Source organism: Pleurodeles waltl, chromosome 9, assembly GCF_031143425.1.
Source record: "Pleurodeles waltl isolate 20211129_DDA chromosome 9, aPleWal1.hap1.20221129, whole genome shotgun sequence".
In the NCBI taxonomy this organism is placed as follows: Eukaryota; Metazoa; Chordata; class Amphibia; order Caudata; family Salamandridae; genus Pleurodeles; species Pleurodeles waltl.
In genome coordinates, this window is record NC_090448.1 from 267,308,946 (window position 1) to 267,331,901 (window position 22,956).

Consider the following 22,956-nt stretch of genomic DNA (forward strand, 5'->3'; position numbering starts at 1 on the left):
TGTAGCGCTCAGTCTGGCATTGCACTGTACATTAATTAAAGCTAACAACTATCCCACATTTGCCTACTTAAGTTTTTCCAATTAGCACTAATCAATTTAGATGACGCAAAAAATCACCACCCCACAAGCAAGCCATTGCCAGTTGTAAGTAAGCACAACATTGCCAGATATCAGGCACCAACGATTCACTGCCAGTTCCCTCTTTGCACGTTACCTTCTGTCACTCTGTAAGTGCTATTCTGGTGACTAGTGCTTCATTTCACCCAGATACTGAAGTTGCTTTCCTCTTCCCAGTCCACCAAGGAGATCAGATGGAAGGCCAATAATGGGAGAAGACCACAGCAATTACACTGACTCCCCCTCCTTATCTCACTTTGTTCTATTTCTTGTTATTGTGGGAGAGGGTAGCGTCTCCAACCCACTATACCTTCCAAGTTCTAGATAAAAACTGAGAGCCAGGAAAGCAGTGCAACCCAGCCATTTCACCTGTTGTCTCACTCTCCATGCCCTCCAGTGTGGTCCTGGTAGGGGACAAGGGCCTTCTTGCTCACTCTAAACACAAACTTGTACATCAGCGGGAGCACCGTCTAAACAATTACCAGTGCCTATGATCCTGACAGTTCCTTTCCAAAGGATTACTGTTGTAATTCCAAAGGCTGTTCTGTCTGCATTTTCCCAGACTACAGTGTCTGGACTGCACCCTTTATGTTGGGAATTCTAGCAATGCACTTTCAAGTCTGTGGAGGTTGATCACAACCTCTATCTTGTGCGCAGTTGTGCTCTGGAATTCAAAATATATTCCACTGTACTCTGAAGTAACACTCACATTTACAACTTATACTACCAACACCATTCACAGCACACACTTACAAACAGGATGTCAATGCAGGTCCTGGGCACTACAATATAAGAAGAACAATATGCAATTGAGCACCGCACTTACCTAACCATGAAAAAATCTTGCTAAGTTAAATGAATTTTAAAACAAAATGGCATGCTGGCACCACTGCTTAATGTACATTACCCAAGAACCAGACAGCTGCCTTGTGTCCATGACAGGGCTTGCTCCGTGCACTCCTCGTGACCACTCGTCTCAAATTGTGCACAAAAAGCTTAGACATCAGTGTGCATGTAGAATTTCAAGTGTGTTCAGTCAAAACAAAGTAAGGATACCAAGATGACATGCAGCTCTCTCTTACAGGACAGGGGCACATGCCTGTTTCACTGTGCAAGGGGCATTCTCAACCCAAAATATGGCAGATTGTATTTTTATCAAACAAAGAGGCAAACTGAACAAAGAACATTTTATATCTAAAAAGTCTACATCTGAGAACAAAAAAGTAAAATAAATAAATGTCAAGGACGTAAAATGAGGCAATGGAAAAGTAAAACAAATAGAAAAGTATTAAGTAGAACGCTGTAATTTACAGAAAAGCTTGAAGTGTTGGCTTCGGTAGAGTAAGGTGTTTTGTTTTCTAGGGACTACTTTCAGTTTCTCCAAGTGGAAGAATGGATTTGCTACAGATGGCTCCTAAAGGGGAATCTTGCAAGAAAAAAATGGGGGGGGGGAGAAGCTGAGCAGAAGATTCTTGTGGCCATTACTGCAAAAGGTGCCCAGAAATGTCCTGAACAGTGGCCAAGATGTAAGAAGAAACTCCTACCATATAGTTCGCATATTGTCACAGTTGAACATTTCAAATAAGGTTGGGTCTAGACTTCATTGGGATGATACTTAGATTGCTCTTAGCTAGACAGTAGGCTTTGGCAGTGGCTATTTGTTCAAGCAGGTAGGGATAAAATGTAACAGCAATAATTATTCAAGGATTGGTTAAATATTCTAGAAAAGACAGTTCACTAGATGAAGTAGTGATGGATACTGCAATACAATTTACAGTGAGGACAGCATTTTTTAAAGTGGATGTGGTGCTTTGAAATTGACAAGGTGGTCACTTTTAGCTTTGGTGAGATGAGGGGAGGGTGGTTAATAACACAGGAGGGGAACATCAGGGAAAATTACAAAAGGCAAATAGGGACTTAGTGGGTGGACATGTTATTTAGGTGAGATTGCCTTGTGGGCCATAAAGCACATTTATTAACATATGACCTGCCATTGGTGATGAAAAAACATCTGTGTGATGTGATTGTTTTGGAATATGATCAAAGTAAATATATAACAATAACAGAAGAAATGCCTGTATGAATGATGTGTTGGCGTCATTTTCATGTTGGCGGGGGTGTATGGAATTAAGAAATGGACTTTGAGGTAGGCTTGGTGCATCTGTTGAGATGAAGGTATCTCATGTGATACAATGAGAAGGCTAGCTACAGAAATGTGTATTTTAGAGTAGTTTGCGTTGGTCAGACTTTGGATAGTGTGGGCTTCTCCAACAAGTAGCTTGGTGCTATTGGTATCCCTCCAAGTACCTGCAAGCAGCTATCCTGTGTGCACCCTAGCCTACTAAACTGCAACCGTTTGCTTGGTTGAATCAAATGTATTTAAGCTACAACTGTCTATTTAAGATGAAAATGTGTCTATTTTCAGAATTCATAAACTGATATTTGGAGAAAACTGAATGAATTCCCAAAATATATTTAAAGCTGATTTTTGAGTGATACATTATGTGGATACCTTATTACGAATATTATTACTTTTGTGACAGGAGCACTGCATTGTGGCTGGCATGTTTTACCTACATAGAGGCAGTTCAAACAGATAATGTTTTTTTAAGTCTCACCTGGGACAGCGCATGCACTGCATGTGCTCTGGCTTGTTAGAGATATTGTATACAACGGACCTGCAGCCCGCACATTGCTTAACATTTATTAGCTTCATTGTCACTTTTATTTGCTCCCTTGTAATTGGCCAGCGCATGCTGCTTCACTTCCCCTTCTTTCAGAAGAAGCATGGACCAAGCACTTATTGTTCATTTGTGACCGCTGTCCTTCCGCTGATTGCATTGTGACACTACTTTTATATTTTTCCATCTTCTCTGTTGTCCTTGTTGAGCCTCTTGCCATTTATAGCTATGTTTCACTGTGCGAAACACACTTCAAAGAAGACCTTTTCTCGTTTGAAATGGATGTTTATTGTGAAAACAGATTTTAGCTGCTTCCAAATGTATTTCCACTAAGACAATGACATGGGCACAACTGCTTTCTTTATGTGATAGGATTCATTGCCAAGTGTCATTTTTTACTTTTTCACTCATGGGAGATTAACTGATTTGCTAAGAATTACAGGGATATTGTACTGATACCTAACAGGCTTTGGCAAAGCTAACAGGTCTCGACTCCGACTACTGCCTCTGCCATCGCCTTTTGTTCATACTGTACACCAAGGACGTTGCGGACTTTGGCAATGATTTGTGTGTATGGTTGTAGCAGCGCAACAGAAAATATTAATAAAAAAATGGCTATGATAGATGCAGAGCTAATGCGCCTTAAAAAAAGTGCATTAGCACTGACTGTGTTATAGTGCCCTCCTAAATTAGTTTTAGCCACACTGCAAAGCATCCATGCTGCTGCACAGCATGGCTACAAAACACTGCCACAGCCAATAGTTCTCATAGGAAAGATTTATTGACTTTGCCAATGCTTGCTTACTGCTGGCAACCCTGCCTGATGCACTGAGGTGGTCACGCTGGTAATCTTGCATATGGTTGCTAGTAATGTAATTTTTCCTGAAGTGGTCATTATTACAGCACTAATAACAATAGTAGCTTGCAATAATTCTAATTGAACATAAGGGGCTCTCTTCATACAAAAGGTTTTACACCCCTGGACTAGCGACCACAATAGTGTGCAAGTTGTGTGGTCATTGGAGTTCTGTTTTGTTTGTGGTCATGTGGGTGTCACCGGCAGGAATTTTAAATCATTGTATATATGTGCATTCTTGTAGCGTTCTACTTGCTTTGTTGTGCTTAAAAACAAAAATGATAACGTGGGCCGGATGAAAATTAGATGTTAAGGTTAGGGGATGGTGTACTTGGCAACAGTAGGGTTAGTTTTCTGGTTCAAGTATAGTGTTCAAGGAAACAGAAAATGGACTTATGTGCCCTATATCGTTTACAATTGCTGCTTATGTCCTTTTGGATTCCGATCTCCATTTCAACAAACACTCTTCTGAAGTATAATGTTGTTACTTTTATACAACCTAAATAATACATTTTAATCAGGTCATTGGTACCCAAAAAATAAAATGAAATTTCCACAGAAATAAGACATTTTTAATTTTCTGAATCCCTGCTCCAAACCGGTGTGATTTTTTATAAGAATTCCCACATAAGGTTGAGTCCTCCATGGTGGTATTCATCTTTCCATGGTGTGGACAGACACCCATGATGAAGCACACCACAATAAGGCGTGGGTGAGGTGTTTATTCCAAAATCTCTTTTGCATTTGTTCAAGGGAATGACCACCAGTTGAGACCTGGATGCATACGCGTGTTATTGTGTACCTTAGGGAGGACTCAACCAGGTTTTTCCTACCCTCTTGCTTCCTCATTGTGTGCCATATATGCTCAAGGGAATCACTGCTGACAAAAGACCAGTCAGTTTCTCTCCCCTTATATACAACGAATACACATTCCAACAGAAAAGATGGTATCAACTCCACTCTCAAATGAAATGGCCAATACATTCTCACTCATAGTAGCTTCTCAACCCCTGCACTCAGAATTATATCATACGTCCTGACCTCATTGTTTATTCCTATCCATCACAATTTCCCGGTCATACCTTTTCATGCTACCTTCCTTACCTGTTACAATATAAATGCATTGCGCAGAATATTAGCTCCAATGCAGCCCAGATGTCCTATGGGAATGAAACAATCAGGACCCTGCAGCCTAACAGCTGAAAATTATCTTACTCAGCAATAACCTTGACAAATCATGCTTATACCCCACTTACACACAAGGCAATATTTTCGACCTGATAATCTCTAAATAGGGAAATCACAGGACTGGCGCTCATATCCACGCTGACTGGCCTTACAACCTCTTCATAGTCTTCGCAATTCTATGCGTTAAAATAACATCTTAGGGACGAGATGCTAGTTTTGGAGTCAAATATCGAAAGGCAAGATGAGAAACTTCAACATCCCCTATTTACCCTAGAAAACAAGGTGAATCCTACCTTCCAGTTATTCTTAACTTGTCAGAAACGACTGACATTGTCAAATATGCCTATCTATTAAAAGATCCTTAAACAATGTATGGGCTTAGAGGGTTCTATTGTATCATAGTTGAGTTATAACCAAATGCTCACAACAAATAAAAATTACTTCTAAACTCCTGCAGTTCTTGAACAAGGAGTCCCACAATGCTCCATTGATTCACCCACATTTTCCAAATATTAAATAGAAACTTTGACTTCGCTTTTAAGCAGCTGAAACATTTCATTCCACTTATTTGCTGATGTACATATATGTGAACCTTTCATCTCCTGATGACATTAATATGCTCATAAGAACACTGAAGAAGCTACAATCCTGGATGACCATACATCAACTTAAAATTAATTCACAGAAGACAGGGTTTCTTTGTATCTCCCATCATCCCTCTTGTACAAATATGGTTAGATGACCCAAACATGCTCAATTGCAAACCAACCATTGCGACACAGCAACACCCTCAGATTTCACACAGCAGAAGACTCTAAATTTTGGTGCACATATCAATGTCTAGCCCTGCCACGTACCAAGCATTAGGGGTTACACTAACGCATTTTAATGCTTGTGTCCGCATCACCATTATAAAAAGGTTAAGTCATGCACACATAGCTCCCTGACACACATTGTGGATCGTGAAACTCTCCAAAAAACATCCCAGTGCAGAGCACAGAATCTCTGTATCGATGCACTGCCTGCGAATCAAATTTACCTTGCCCGTGGACTCATTGTTATGGTGACCCGGCAGTGGGATACATTGTTTGTTTCCCATAACGCAAAAACAGAATTATGTTTTTCTTGGCAGCCCCACTCGGCCCCTCTGAGGCAAACTTGCTCCTGCTGGATCTTCCACCGCAGGTGGATCTGCTAAAGGCAGTGAATAGGCATGTTTTGCCTCTGGTGCAGGCAGGTGCAGCGCATGAAAAACATATTGTAATATGTGCTGTTCACACACAAAAACATCAAATATTTAAGCAACTGCATCCACCAGCCAGACTGCAGCACTCCCTAGCGTGACACATCCAGCTTAGAACTGATTCCTGCTAACGCCATGGCCCTCGTGCCCAACCGAGTATAAGCTTTAGCCTAAAGACTCCTCGCGCTTCAAAAGGAAGCGCATGTAGTCTCTTGCAAAGTGCTCTAGCACCTCTGGGTAATGTCCGTGCTCTATAAATTAGCATAAATAAATATTAGGTAATACCATACATCTGTCACTTTTCTGGGAGTTAGAGTGAAGAAATCAGTGGGCCAGGGTCTCCCCTCCCAGCGGCATCAAACTGTGACATTATGCACAAGGCACGAAGTATTCACTGTACACTTGGTAAAAACTTCCTGCTTTTCGGTGGGGGTAGGCACCTGCTATAAAAGTTAGTTTGAGCACAAAATAGCCCCATTTCTGAGCACTCTAATTTTCGGCATCGACTGAATTAGAGCAAATACACATAATGTTGCATGCTGAAGTAACCCTTGTTCGTTCATGTAATCAAGGCTGGGGGATAGAACTCGAACCATCCGGCTTCTCAGCCCACAATACCCATTTAGAACATATTTACATTCCCTTGAAAGTAAGCCTCGATTGTCACTTGAAAATCAGGACAGCCTGCGATTCTAAGACAGAAGGCTAGAACAAATCTTAATTCTTTTGTCGCTTCAATAAACCCTATTCTTGTACTTTCAGACCATATTTTATCTGTGCCCTAAAGTTCTTAAGAGTCTAATTCCAAGCACTCCCGATTTCTTCAGTTAAGGGGCCAGAGAAAGAGCAAGTTAAAAGTTATGCATCTGAGGTCACACTGTGCAGTCAAGTGAGAATCCTCGGAAGAGAAGGGGTATTAATGCCCTGTCTCTACTCTCCCCTGGTGCCTGCATCTTAGAGAAATAAGTAGTATTTTACTACTTATTGGAGCTTTGTCGATCTCAGCGGTGAGCATATGGAAATGTTATCACTCACACCATGAAAGCCTTCATCCTAAGCCTTACTCTCCACATCCAGGAGCTCCTTGTACACTTTGTCTGGAAAACCGTCCCCCTTCCCTCATACCCTCCAATAACCCCACATTGAGCAGGTACCAGGAAGGAGCACATACCCCAGTGTAGTAGATGAAGTAATCTGTAATACTTATTTATATTATTATCTTTTAAGTTATCTTTAATATTTAGATATATTAGTATTTTAGTATTGTATTTTGTTATTCTGTTTTACCCGTTCATTAATCCTTATCTATAGTAGTATTTACTTTTAATTGTAGTAGGTTCCATACTGTTGGAATAGAACCTATTGCTGGGTTCTAGATCCGTGTGCTGGCATTCCTGTTTTGATGCTCAAGCTGTACGGTTGTTTCTGATGACTGTCGTGGACCCTTATTAAAAACAGACAACTTCGTTATCAGAGCTCGCTGTCAGAGGATTTATTTCGAAGAAACCATCTTACTATTCTACATTGGTACCAGGAGTGGGGTGTTAAAGAAATTCCTTGTGTTCGTGAGTCATCGATTGGGAAGGGTTCACCGACCAGTGCTCAGCGGCCAGATCACCGGAGAGGTCTTGCAGTTCGTCGGAGAAAGACAGTTTTAGACCGACAATCCTGTGTACACGTATTTTTTTTTCTTTGGATGATAACGTTTTGTCGTCTAGCGTTAAACTCCACATGTCGGTTTCATCGCACGTGAACTGTTTTCATTTAAACAGTGATTTATTTGGGGACGTTGCGGCGTGGATGCGCGAGTTCAGCTAATCGCGTGAACAGTTCTACTGTGACGTTGCAAGGTGGATACACGGAATCCTTCTTCTATTTCTGGCATTCTGGGAGCTTGTTTACAAGCGTTGCCTAGTTACCTGTTGCATACGGAGTGCGTCTCTCACAAGCCTTTAGTTGCTTGGATACGTGACTCATTACGGACAGCATTATTTTGGTTCTGACATTGTTTTTTAGTTTACTCGAGCTGAATACAAATCGAGTGTTTTAATTTGCGATCACTCGTCGTTTCTGGATAAATCTTCGAGTTTATTTGGACTGTTGGGATAGATATCAAAGGAAACTGAGTCTCGCTTAATTGTTATATTAGTCACAGATTGTGAACAAGGTTTCAGTCATAACTTCTCACTATGATATAAAAAAAAATTATATATATATATATATATTATAGAGTATAAGTAAGTTACTGATAAGTAGGGAACTGGTAGTTATGCAATATGGCTTCCAATCATACAGTGGTTCAACCACCACCATTTTTATCCAGGGGTGGTAAACCTGACATTAAGTGGAGTGAGTGGACAAGAATTTTTGAAAATTATTTAGTTGCCATTGATGCTAATGATTTTTCTCCTACTAGAAAATTAGCCCTACTTTTCAATCATCTCGGTGTGGCCTGGCAATGTGTGTTTGATAATCTACCTGCTATTCCTTTACCCAGTGGAAGTAGTGGAGATAATGCCGCGTGGAATGTGTACATGGAAGGTAAAGAAAGGATTAGGAAACAATTTTCGGATGAGTCCAACGTCTTACTTGATAGATTTAATTTTGCAATGTGCAAACAAGCTATGGATGAGTCAGTTGATGAATATGTGGCAAACTTACGTGTGCTCGCTGCAAGATGTGACTTTGGTAGCAATGTGGATGTGCATATTAGAGATCAAGTTGTATTCCATTGCTATTCTAAGAAAATTCAAGAACGTTTATTAGCTTGTCGCAATCCCTCTCTAGATGAAACAGTTGACATAGCCAAAGCTGTAGAGAGATCTATTGTTACATCCAAGGTGATTGGTGGACAGTCTGAACATATAAATCTAAATCAAGTGACTGAAGATTCTGAAATCTGTTACATTAAGGATAGAAACGTGAAACAAACTAGAAATACTGCTCTATGTTTCCGTTGTGGTTCACGTGGTCATTTTGGCAATAGTCAATTCTGTCCAGCATTGGGCAAAAAATGCTTGAAATGTAATAGAGTTGGCCACTTTCAAGCTGTTTGCAAACAAATCAATTGTACATATAGACCTTCTTCCAATAGTATGCAAATGAAAGTGAACAATGTATACACTTCTGAGGAACAGCCAGATAAAAGTTGTATGATGAAGGATTGCATGAATAAGTTATCCAATATGGTGTTAACAGTAGACATTCTTTCTTCCAAGAAGGTCAAAGGACCTATTTGTAAGGCAAGAATGGATTTAATAGAGATATTTGTCATGGCTGACTCAGGTTCACCTATCACTATACTTGCAGATGTGACATACCGCAAGTTTTGGCAGTCTACAAAAATTTTACAAGATGCTGACATCAGTCCCAAAGCTTTTGGGGATCATGACATTGATCTCTTAGGTTATTTCTTGGCCACTCTAACTATTTTAGAAAGAAGTACAGTAACGAAAATGTATGTGGCAGTGAATGGTAGAGACATTGTGGGGTGGAAAGATTTGGCGAAATTGGGAATTATACTTCGTCCCGGATGTGACAACCCTATTGCATTAGGAGATTTACCTGTAGAAGTGTCAGAGATTACACTACTTAATTCTGACAATGACATTTTAAAAGACTCATGTAACATTCTCCCTAAATCTTTTATGGATAAGTTTCCTCAGGTATTTGCTAATCATGTTGGCATGGTTAGAGGTTTTGAACATTGCATTAAGTTGAAAGATGGTGCTGTTCCTATTACACACAAAGTAAGGCCAGTTCCTGTTTCGGTGAGGGGACAATTAAAAAGTCTTTTAGAGAAACTTGTTAAAGAGGGCGTAACAACTTACACTGATTCGTCGGAATGGGTTTCGCCAGTTGTACTCACGAAAAAAAAGAATGGGGATTTGAGGTTATGTGTAGACTTAAGATCTCTTAACAAGAATATACTTGTAGACTGTCATCCCTTTCCTCGCATTCAAGAAATTATCTCTAGTTTGGGTACTTCAAAAGTTTTTTCTACAATAGACTTACGTTCTGCGTATCATCAAATTGCTCTCAGTGAATGTTCTCAAGATCTTACTACATTTGTAACACCATTTGGTGCTTTCAAATACCTTAGATTACCTTTTGGCTTAGCGTCTGCGGCTAGTGTCTTCCAGAAGATGATGGACTCTTTATTTGGAAATGTTACTAATGTGTGTGCTTTCCAGGATGACATTTTAATTCACACTGAGAACATGGCGGAACATAGAATTCTTTTGGATAAAGTGTTTACTATTCTCAGTGGTTGTGGCATGACCATTAAAAGCGAAAAATGTAAGTTCTTGGTGAAGAGTGTGGAATATTTAGGCCACACTATTTCTGCAGAAGGAATCAGACCCAAACAAGGGAACTTGGAAGCAATTACCAATGCACCTTGCCCCACCAACAAAGATGAGATTTGCTCATTCTTGGGCTTGTGTGAATACTATTCTAGATTTGTTGAAGGTTATGCCATGATTGTTCAACCGCTCAGGTCTTTGTTGAAGAAAGGTAGTAAATTTGATTGGGGTGAGCAAGCACTTGATGCGTTTGCTGCCATCAAAAGAATTGTTGTGTCGGCTCCAGCGTTAAAATCTTTCATACCTTCTGCTAAGTCATTTATTACTGTTGACGCTAGTCTTAAAGGTCTTGGGGCAGTGTTTGGACAATGGGTCAGGGATCAAGAACATACTATTGCTTTTGCATCCAGATCTCTCACTGAAGCTGAAAGCAATTATAGTACTATTGAGAGAGAAGCGTTAGCTTGTGTCTGGGCAGTTCATAAATTTAAAACTTATATCTGGGGCACGAGTTGTACTTTATACACAGATCATAAACCTCTTGTATATCTTATGGATGGAAATAGTTTAGGAAGAGCATCTGCTAGATTAGTTAGGCTACTTTCCAGATTACAATTTGGATGTCAAGTATCTTCCTGGTGGTAAAAATGTTAGGGCAGACTGTCTTTCTCGTTTGCCTTTGCCTTTGTCTCAATCTAATACTGAGGATGATGATATATAATGTGTAGTTGGAACTTTAGACATTGTTTCCGCTTCGGAAGGCCTTTTCTCTGAGCAGGATTGGAATTTGAGCATGTCCAAGGATACTTTATTGTCTGAAGTAATGTTCCACATTAAACATGGTTGGCCTAACAACAGGAAGTTTAGTGGGGAGCTCAACACATTTTGTCAGCTGGCTTCAGAGTTGTCGTGTGAAAATGGAGTCTGCATGAGGGGTTCAGTTTGCATTCCGCCGTATGAATTGAAACCTCTTTTGATAAAAGCTGCACACGAAGGTCATCTGGGCATATCAGCCACCTGCTGGAGGCTCCAGGAAAAGTACTGGTGGCCGGGTCTTGACAAACAAGTAGCAGATTTTGTAAGTCAGTGTTCTTTTTGTGTGGTGTCTGATAAACATTGGAAATGTCACAGCAAACCATTACATACCATTCCTTTTCCTAGTGCTCCTTGGGAAAATATTGCTATTGATTTTTCAGGTCCGTTTCACATGCTACCCAAGAACATGAGTTATATGATAGTTGCCATAGACTATTTTTCGAAGTGGATTTATTATACTTTTGTTGCGCATGCTGACACAGAATCAGTCATATCGTTTTTATATTCTCTGTAGAAGGCCCACCGTCTGTTATTATTACCGATAATGGGGTACAATTTACTTCTTCCAAGATTGGAAATTTTATGACTAGTTTCGACATTAAACATTCACGCGTATCCTTATATAGTCCAGCTTCAAATGGCTTAGTGGAAAGGGCCAACTGCATTTTGAAAGAAGGTATTCAGACAGCCATAGCGACTAATTGCAATGTGGTTGAGTTTTGGAATGAAAAAATATGGGCATATTTAAATACACCACATTCTACTACTGGTCTTTCTCCTTTTGTGCTACTTAGAGGTAGGGAATCTAGATCCCGCTTATGTCCAAGATGGATGTCTCCTTTGTGTAATAAAGCTACAAATGTGGATTTGAGTGAGTTGAGACAAAGAGTTTATGAAAAACAGATGGTGCAGAAACATGACTATGACTCAAGAAGAGGTGTGTATGATATTCAAATTAATGTGAATGACTGGGTTTTAATTAAAAAACCATACAAAGTGTCTAAAGGTATATCAAGATTTTCTCTACCTGCTAAAGTGATTAAAGTTACTAAGTATTCTGTTCTCCTGGAAGGTAAAGGATGGTGGAACAGAAATTGTGTTGTTCCCATATCCTCGCCACAAGCAGAAATTTTTAAACGCGTTTATGCTGGGCAAGAAGATGATGCCAGCTCTAGTAGCACTTTTATAGAGGATCCTGCACGGAAAACTCATGAAAGTAGAAGCAATCCTTGCCAACTGGAGAACTCTTGTGACGAACATGAACTCATTAATTCTCCGTGTCCTGCAGCTGATCCTGTGTATACGCGTAGTCACAGACTTGTCAGAGTTCCCTCAAAGTTTGATGATTACATATTAGGCTATGTTTATATAATGTCTCTATTTATTTTGGTTGTTAAGGGGGAAGATGATGTAGTAATCTGTAATACTTATTTATATTATTATCTTTTAAGTTATCTTTAATATTTAGTTATATTAGTATTTTAATATTGTATTTTGTTATTCTGTTTTACCCGTTCATTAATCCTTATCTATAGTAGTATTTACTTTTAATTGTAGTAGGTTCCATACTGTTGGAATAGAACCTATTGCTGGGTTCTAGATCCGTGTGCTGGCATTCCTGTTTTGATGCTCAAGCTGTACGGTTGTTTCTGATGACTGTCGTGGACCCTTATTAAAACAGACAACTTCGTTATCAGAGCTCGCTGTCAGAGGATTTATTTCGAAGAAACCATCTTACTATTCTACACCCAGGCAGCGCGGTCTCATCTAAAGATAGAGCACAGCAAGGTACTACTTAGTAGCATGGATTTAGAATATGCAGTAACAAAACATCATTCAAATTTGCAGAAAAACAAATTCCTATTTCAAACAAGACATTTAAAATACAAAGAACTGGCCTGGAGTGTTTTTTTCATGTGTCCTCTCCAGTCTGTTCCCCACACATAAACTTTATGTAGAGTAATTCTCAGCCATGATCAACAAAGACAAAAAGATTGACCTCCTTCTGACCCTTACCTTCATGCCCACCCACCTCTTTACCCAATGACACTTTCGCACCTGTGTGTCTCTCAGCTCCATCTCTAAATCTTCTATATCAACTCTTTTCTCTTTCTGCGTAATTGTTCTCCCCCTGTGCTCCAGTTAAGTGTTACTACTAAAAGTGTCACACAAACAATGCATTAAATGTCAAACGTACGGTGAAAACATGAGAACGTCACACTCTGGCAAAATGAAAACTTAATAACCTTTCTCTCCCTTCCTACTTCCAATCCTGAGCAGCCTACAATTTGTCACTTCTGGGAGGTCGCCAGCGGAGGAAGGCTAACGGAACGTTGTGACTTCAGAAGGCCACCACTCTGTTTACTGCTCCATGCTGTATCCTGTGATGATGCAGTGCCCCACTGTGATGTACTAAAGGAATGTTGGTGTTAGTAGAATGTAGTTCGTAGGTGAATTCTGTAAGTGACAGTTGAGTGGAGGCTGAGATAGAGCGAGGAAGCTGGAGAGCTACAGAGATATTATCTGTACCTGCTGTAACTACTTTCTCATTGAACTTATGGGGACAAATTATACAGAGTGAGTAACTTACCAGAGACGGGCCTTTTGGCAGTTCTGGTAGGCCTGTCAAGGCTAATTCACCTTGCAGCTCGTTCTCTGAATACAATTACCCTTGTGCGTAGTGTTGGAGGCTTTCATCACTCAGAACGCACGCTGCATCAGCTCATAACACTAGCTGCGTCTCTCACTCCAGCAGTTCAGTGCAAGCATCGGACAGCAGTGAACCACTCGGCACGTATGTCCATTAAATGCCACCATTTTGTAAACATCATGTAGACTCAGACCGATAAAAATTTACGGTGATTCGCACACCTGTGCGGATAAGTGAAACTGACCCTTTAAGAGTTGGGTGTTAACATTATAAAATTTAATGCAGTGGTTTGCACAACTGTGTGGACCACAAGCAGAGTTTCTAAGTGATTTGCACACCATTTTCTGCTGATACAGCACAGAACTCATACAAAGATAAAATTTAGTGCGGTGATTCGCACACCTGTGTGGATCACAAGCAGAGTTTCCTGGTGAGCCGCACACCATTTTCTACTAATACAGCACAGAACATTTACTTCAGTGACTTAGAGTTGCATAAATTCTGGGCTTTTCCGGGAATTACATTTTACAGTGAGTCAACACACATTCTCATGAAGTCCTCCACAGGTGTTTTGACCAGCAGGATCTGAACCCACTTTGAAATGGTCAGAGTGAAAAGTATATTAATTATATTCAGACAGTGGATTCAGACGGTAAAATGATTGCTGAACACAAAAAACACATATTACTACACTCGTTGTGCCCTCAAGGTCTTAAGACTTTTAATCAGGTGAGGAAATCGACTCCTGGCAGGGTTGATGACAACACGTTCTTCAGAGCAATAGATGATCTTGATAAACATTTTTCTCCAAAAGTTTTCATAGGCATTACACGTTACACATTTTTTCAAAGGAAACAACTTAAAACGGAAACTATTGATGACTATGTGAGTGAGTTAAAAAGGTTACCCATTGATTGTGCGTTTGGGGGGTGTTGTTGGATGACCTTGTGCATGACCAAGTAGTTATGGATGAATGGAAATGCTTGTTTAGATGATATATTAGCAATATTACGTAAAGCAGAGACCTCTAGTAGATGCGTGAATGCCTTAAAAACAGAAATTAAAGATGACGGAATGGCTGCTAAGATCACAGATAAGAGCTCCATAAGACAACATAAGTTTGAAGATAAGACAGGCAAAATTTCAAAACCTAACAAAGAAAGTTCTAAATGCTACAGATGTGGAGGTCGAGAGCATTTGGTATTTACCAAATCCTGTCCAGCAAAGAAAGTCAGGTGCAGAGCATGTGGAATTATGGGCCATTATAAAAGTTTGTACCAAATCGGTAAAATATATTCAAGAAAAATTAGAAACTGAGAGCAATGATGCAGCAAAGAGGATGGCGTTTCAGAAATTGGTTCACAATTCAAGGAAAAACTGATCTCGAACATCAGCAATAGATGTATGTTAACTGGAAACAAACCAGAGTGTAGCATGAAAATAGGTGGGGTGAGCATTAGAGTTTATGCTGATTCAGGTTCACCCTATACAATTGTTAATGAGGAGGTTTGGAAAAAGTTTTTATATTAACAAAATGGGAGTCAAATTATTTCCCTCAGACATTGATCTGGAGGGTTATGGGGGAGAAACAGATATTGTGGGCTACTGTTGGTTTAAGTTTGATTTCAAGAATCACAACACTTAGAGTAAATTATATGTTTCAAAAAAGGGTCAGTCTGTTCTCAGATGAAAGGAACAAAAGAATCTGCACATCATTCTGGACTCCAATTGAAGAGAACAAGCGTTAGTTATGGACGAGGGCTTGAAAATGGGAAATCGCCTTTTGGAAAGGTTTCAATCTGTATTTCAGAAGAGCACTGGTAAACTGAATTGTTTTGAACATAAAATAAAACTTTAAAAAGGGGCTGTACCCAAACACCACAAAGTCAGAAACATACTGATGGCCTTAAGAAATGAGGAAGCATATGAATTAGAAAAATTAGTAAACTCATGTATAATTGAACCTATAGAATCTTCTGAATGGGTTTCTCCACTTGTTGCAGTGAAGCGGAGTAACAGTAAACTTAGATATTGTGTTGATTTAAGGTACCTTAAGGACAACATTTTAGTCGATCAATTCCCATTGCCCAAAATAAATTAAATGCTATCTCTATTAAAAGGGACCGAGTTGTATTCTACATTAGATTTATCCATAGCGTATCATCAAATCCCACTTGCAGATAATAGTAAGCAATACACAGCATCCTTAACGCCGCAGGGCTGTTTTCAGTTTGAGAGAATGCCGTTCGGTTTAGCATCAGCGGACTGCCAACGTTTAATGCAACAGCTATTGGGCAAAATAAGTAACACAAAGTTCTTTCAAGATTATATCTTAGTTTTTGGGAAAAATAAGATGGACTATGATAGAACACAGATGGAAGTTATGAAAACACTAGAAACTAATGGGTTGACCATAGAATAGTCAAAATGTACTTTTGCAGCTAACTGCGTCACATATTTAGGTCATATCATAGATTGCAATGGGATGAAGCCCAAACCGAACCTAGTGGACGCTATTAGAAATGCACCAGCTCTAAATTGTAAAGATGACATATCTTTCCTTGGGCTAGTTGAGTTTTGTCCCAAGTCCATCCCCAACTTTGCTGCTAGAACTTATACCTTTAGACAATTGTTAAAAAATAGGGTTAAATTTGGATGGTCATCAGAATGCGATGCTGACTTTTGCAATATCAAGGAATGTATAGCTTATGATGCTTCTCGTAAAAGTTTCGACCCAGATTTACATAGTGTAATAACAGCAGATACAAGTAGTAAAGGTTTAGGGTCTGTATTGTCCCAAATGGATGACAAAAGTACTGAATTTATTATCGCTTATGCAGCCACATCATTATCATCCACTGAGGAGAAATACTCCTTAACAGAAAAAGAAAAATGGCCTGTGCATGGGCAGCGGATCACTTCAGGGCTTTTATTTGGGGGCGGGGGGAGACATTTTACTTTACGCTGTGATCATGAGCCTCTAGAGTTCTCACCAATGAAGGAACTGGTAATACATCTGCGAGGGTAGCCAGATTAGCAATCAAATTACAAGACTATTTGTATAAAGTTGAATATATTTCAGGAAAACAAATTAATAGCAGACTTTTTATCTACAATGACTAAACATATGGAACGCTGATCAAATGGCACTTGTTCAAGGCTATGCAAATGTGTGTATAAAAAAGGATGAATGGGTATCAGAACTTAATTGTGATGAAGAATTAACCAAAATCAGGGATTATATAGAGAAATCTTGGCCCAAAAAGAACAATTTAGAAAACTTATTGAAACTCTATTGGGAAGTTAGGTTCAAACTTGAAGTGGAGAATGAGAATATCTGGAGGGGTGAGAGAGTTATTTTGGCACTGTGAAATCGAATCAGACGATCAAAGCATTGTTTTGGTGGCCTGGTATTGATGGGGACATGGAACAATTTGTTAGTGGTTGCCAGGTGTGTAAAACGGCTGACAAGGCATTAATTACCATGAGACCTCCATTAGATGAAGTTGCAAATCCTAAATCACCTTGGGAAAGTGTTGCCATTGATATCATGGCCCCTATAGGTTTTGATGGTCCTTATGGACATGTTTTCGAGATGGCCTATCATTCATGTAATAGAGAAAATAGACACAGAATTAGTGTTACATTTTTTGGATCAAACATTTTTAACAGAAGGCATACCAAGTAACCTGTTAAGTTACAATGGTGTACAATTTACATCCAACAAAACTACAGAGTACTTCAACAGGTTGGGGATCAGACACAGGACCACTTTGTTATACAATCCCAGGGGTGTGGAATTTAATAAAATATCTACTTGTCCATGGGACAGGTTGCTTCTTAAATCTACTTGTCCTGTAAAAAAAAAATCTACTTGTCCCTTTGGTCCTATGTAGTGCGGCGACAAATTATGACAGCAATCTCTTTATGTAAGAGCTCTGATAATAGCCTCTCTGATTATGCCAGGGGACTACTATAGTAGGGCTTGAATGTTTGCAATTTCAGTCCCTACTATAGTAGGTTTCTTATTCTGCCACCTTTCCGCGATCTAGATACTGGGGCTGGGGCAGGAGGAATCAGTAAGCAATAGTCCCAGGGCTGGAATGCCTTCAAGTCTGAAAACCTAGTTACTTGCAGTTTTTAAGGATTTTCACAAGCTCTTCTCTAATCTTTTCCCATAATGAGAAAGGTTGGAAATTTACTTCTGACAATAGCAGAAGTAGAAGTTCTTTCAGGGTTGGGAAAAAAGTGGTTGGAGGGAAACTGAGATTTTTACATAAGCAAATTTACACATGAATATTTGCTGGTGCTAAAATACAGTTCACAAATATTTTTTAGGAGTCCGATTTCCTGGTCTACTTCTGTAAGTTCTTGTGAATTCATGAAAGCCACTAATTAAAAGACATATACTATGGGTGCAATTTTGTTACTTTCTTTATGAATAGAGTCCCTAATGATGCCTGGTGTTAACAAAGACATTTTGTTTTTATTAAACTTCTATTTCTCTATCGTCTGGCTTTACTGTGAGTGATCTCATTCGCTCTTCCACAAGGAGCATATTGGCACACAAAGTAATTTTGTTCAGTGCCAGGAACTACTGTGGCAATCAATGGCATAACGAACCTGGAGGCCCCCGCAAAGAACATGGAGTCCCCCACCCCCCCATCCAGATTCACTCAGGGCAGATGCTGTGCTGAAGGGGTTCCGTTGAGGGAGTCTGAGGGGCCTTTGTTACGCCACTGGTGGCAATGTGTGCTTTTTGAGAGCAAAAACGTTTTTTTCTTTTTGCCAGTGGTGAGGGCCTGGCAGCTCCAACAACAATAAAGTGTTACAAAAACCATGTCAAAACAAGAAATGCATTGACAAAACCAAGACTCACAAAACAAATTGATGGGGTCAGTTGGCTTTGCTAGTGCTTGCTTTTTGTCATGCTTACCATAATCTCGTTGCAAATGGTTATACTGATTTTTCCATTAGGGCATTTTTTTGGAAACAATAGCATGCATCAACACATTTAATTAAGTGACGCTTCAAAGAAATAGCACCTAAAATTTCCTACTTGCATTTTTTCTGAACATTTTGTTCTGAAAGCAAAGAATCATAACTCTTGCTTCCAAGCTTCTGCAAACATTTGCATCTAATCTGGGAGCATTATACCTAGACTTGTATTTTTAAACTTTTCAAACATGTGTGTACTTTTTTTTTTACTGGAATCACTGCCAGTAGTGCAGTGTGACCTTAAAATGTTTATTTATAGTGCTCACCCTAATACTAAGGGTTTTTCATTAATGAACCACAAATACAAGCTTGAACAGCATTAACAAATGGACACACATATTACCCAACTGTAGACAGTTTCCTTCTCTGTAAACTGGCAGCCAAAGGGTTTGTGCTGCAGGGGATTGGACCTACTTGTCTCAAGGACAAAATAAACATGAAAAAATGTGTTGCCCTTGACCCCAGACAATATGTCCCGGGCGATAGAGGAGTTTCACATCCCTGAAATCCTAACAGTAACAGCATGGTTGAACATTTTAATAGTTATAAAGAATATTATTCAATATTCCAACAAAGGTGACGATTGGAAGATTCAGGTGAAAACGTTTTGGGCTTACTGTGTGTTTATAAATGAAACCATTGGTTATTCACCATTTGTTTTGATGCATGGGAGAAATCCCAGGCCCAAATATACTCCTGGTTGGCTATTTAAACCCAGTATTGTGCATTGGTCTGAAGAAAACGTTCAAAGTAGGACGGAATATTACAATCCAAGAGTAAGGTGTGGTATGACAATAAACATGGTACAAAGAAATGTGTAATTAATGTAGGTCAGTGGGTAAGAGTAAAGAAACCTGGTAAAATCTGGAAAGTTGAAAGACAGTTCTATGAACCGATGGACGTTGTTGAGGTATTGAGTAATGCTGTACGTTTATCAAATGGGAAAGTCTGGAATCTCAAAAGATAGCAAAATGCTCTGCATTATGGTCCAGGTACTGTAACAGTATTGAGGAATAGATGAAAAAATGTTGACTCAAACACAAACAATGACGTTGCTTTGAATAATAATGAAGATGAGAACATTTTGCAAGACAGTGGTGTTTCTCAAGCACGTACTAGTATAGGCGAACGAAACTCACCTAGCGAAGCAGATAATCCTAACGAAGCAGATTATCAGGAAGAAGAGATGGAAGAAGGTGATAAATCTATTCCGGACTGTCCATTAACCAGCAACAGCAGGAGGAAAAGGAAACCTCCTGTACGGTTAACATATTACACTTCAGACAGTTTTCCACTGTAATGTGATTTATGGTTTTCCATTGTAATGTGATAGTTGAAGTAATTATTTGGTTTTATTTTTTGTGACTTTAGTTCTGCCAACTCTTATGTTTCCTTTCTACTTTTTTTAAAAGGGGGATGTGTTACGTACTAATGGAATGCTGGTGTTAGTAGAATGTAGATAGTAGGTGAATTCTGTAAGCGACAGTCAGGAGTAAGCTGAGATAGAACGAGGAAGCTGGAGAGACGTTAGCTGTACTTGCACTATGTGCTTGCTCTATCTGAGCTTGTATATTAAACACTGTGTGGGTTTCTACATAACATCCAACCCTCTCTAAGCTCCATCTCCATCATGAATCGGGCACCAGAGCATCCAAACTTGGATGAACTGCTCATCCTCCGCAGCCCAGCTGACTGCTAATCTACAGTCATATCTCATCCACTACCCTTTTTTGACACTATGTTTTACCTTTTACTATTGTAAAGCACTCTGATAATCGTTTAAGTTTTGTTTGTGTTGTTGTAATCGGACCTGGGCTGATGGGCTTGTGGCCGAGGCCAGTTGGTGTGCCCCTTTTTTGGGGTTAAGCAGTCCAATTAGGCAGGGCCGTCTCTACTGCAAGTGCACAAGTGAAAGGCTATTACAGCCATTGCATACATACACTGAGCGTGACCCACGTCAGGCTGGCTAACTGTCAAAAGAAAGAGGGACAATGGGCTGCTCCTTTTGTCACAGCATGAAGTATGCCAGCCCCCGACTCCCTCCAGGTGGGACAGATGCCACAAATGAGCTGCTGATGCGAAGCCATTAGTTCTCGCTTTGCAGAGAAATGGGGTAGAGAGGAGGTCCAGAAAGATAGGATGGTGGGAGCTGGTGAGGATCAGTTTATCTGTGCCCCTTTATATTCCATGGAACCGAGTGGGAGGGATAAAATAGTCCCGTTGTTCTTTTCCTGCCAGATATCAATTACTGCTGCTAACTGGGAAAGAATGTGCCCTTAACTGACACTAAAATTAGGAAACTGGGTTGGAGTCCTGGTTTCAGCTCAACATGCTCTGATTCTTGGCAAATTACCAGCTCTCCGCATGCCTAAAAATATATTTTTTTAATGGATTTGATTTTGTGTAATGAAATACGGTGTCTGTGTGAAGCTCTATAATGCAGTGGTCTCCAAACTTTTTAATACCGCGCCCGCCAGTTGAAAAATAAAAATCATTGGGCCCCACTCAGAATTTTTCACAATTATTTTATAAAGGTGGTAATGTTTAAATATGTCTAGACCCATTTAAACTTTGCAGCTAAGTACTGTTACCTTTTTAAAAATGCAATAGCATGCTTCTGCTTAAAACAAAGGCCTGTTATTTGTATAATGCTTCTTTGGGCCAGAGTCTGGCGCCCCCGCACCACCCCGATCACTGGGGGCCCACTCCCCCAGTTTGAAGACCTCTGCATTAGGCTAATTTTGTGCTGTGTAAAACTGCAACCCAAAAAAAACCCACTAACATCTCTGTTTCACGCCCCTCTCACTGAAAGTCAAATTGCCCACTGAACCTCGCAGCGCATTCAGTCGCTCGCCCGTCCACTTCGCTGAATGTCAAACTGCCTTCTGAAGGCCCCTGCATCCAAAGATGTAATGACATGTCTAATTCAGCAATTTAAGTTGCGTAGCCTGTGGTATTTCATGTTCTACATTTTCTCGTCTTCTTCCCTCACTTCATTTAGCAAACAATGGCCATACCAACAGCGAATTCAGCAGCCGCTTGCTCTGAAATATAGAAATATTGCGGTGTTATACATTCTTGCACTCTGTGCCTTGTTTGATGTGCCGTGTCACCACCCCCCTCCCCCGATGTAGCCTTACAGTCAGCTGCAATGTTGGAACCTGAGTAATAGGTTCGAGCTACGTCATCTGCTCAATACCCTGTGATTGTGGTCAAATCACTTATCTCCCCAACACAAATAAAAACTGATACGATCATGTGCAATGTAACTGGTGCTCATATAAATTGCTCCAATGCGGGCCCAGTTCACACTATATAAAACCACAAAACAATTAGCGATTTGGGAATGTGGGCCACTTTTTCTGGGAGTGCCCAGCCCTAACTGTGATCCCAATACTACCCTGGCACTGGAGAAAGCCTCTGAGCAGGTGGAGCTGTTTAGCTGGCTTGCACTGTATCACTTGGGAGGGATGTACACGTAAACTGCTGTCTGCGACGTTAGAGAGCAGGAAGTACAGTGGTTTACGAGCTTGACAGTACAGTTGATATGCCGGTAGCCGTGTAAACAGTTCTACATTTTTATACTAGAGACATACACTTATGACTCGCCCATCCTATGTTCCTGAGACTGCAGACGTAAATGCAGAAGCCGAGATTCTTACCCTGTATGTCAACTTCTACTTCACTGTAAGCTCCACGCTGCCGGTGCTACCGGCTCTACCGAATGATGCAAGTGAAAGAAAGCATGAAACCGCGTCTAACCAATCAAATCAAGGCCACGAGAATACAGACAGGAAGCACAAAAGAAGGACTACAGTGCGCTGCCTGCCAGATACGATTTTATGACGCGCCAGTGGGAGGGCGTGGCGACAAGAGGAGCGAGCTAGACCGATTCCGGAGACGCTGGTAAGCGGCGGCGTAGTGCAAAAAAAGCCAACCGTGCAAGAACGAATGGATAAAGTAATATTTAGCAGGGGGTTTAATCGGAGGTCCTTTGTAAGCTGATATGAAAGATGTTGATTGAGCAGGCACGCTCGGTTCACAAAGGGTGTCAGTTCTTTGATATTATTTTTCACACGAGGCCTAAACACTAGACCGCGCAG

At 40.2% G+C, this 22,956-nt stretch overlaps 1 protein-coding gene across 1 annotated transcript in view; it reads right to left on the bottom strand.

The window, feature by feature from the left end:
• The window catches only part of IARS1 (isoleucyl-tRNA synthetase 1), a 703,557-nt gene extending 680,911 nt beyond the window's left edge, over positions 1-22,646 (bottom strand). Inside the window, exon 1 of the mRNA XM_069206674.1 lies at positions 22,516-22,646. The gene's annotated coding sequence lies outside the window, so the exon portion shown is untranslated. The remainder of the gene's footprint in view (positions 1-22,515) is intronic.
• Positions 22,647-22,956: the final 310 nt, after the last annotated feature.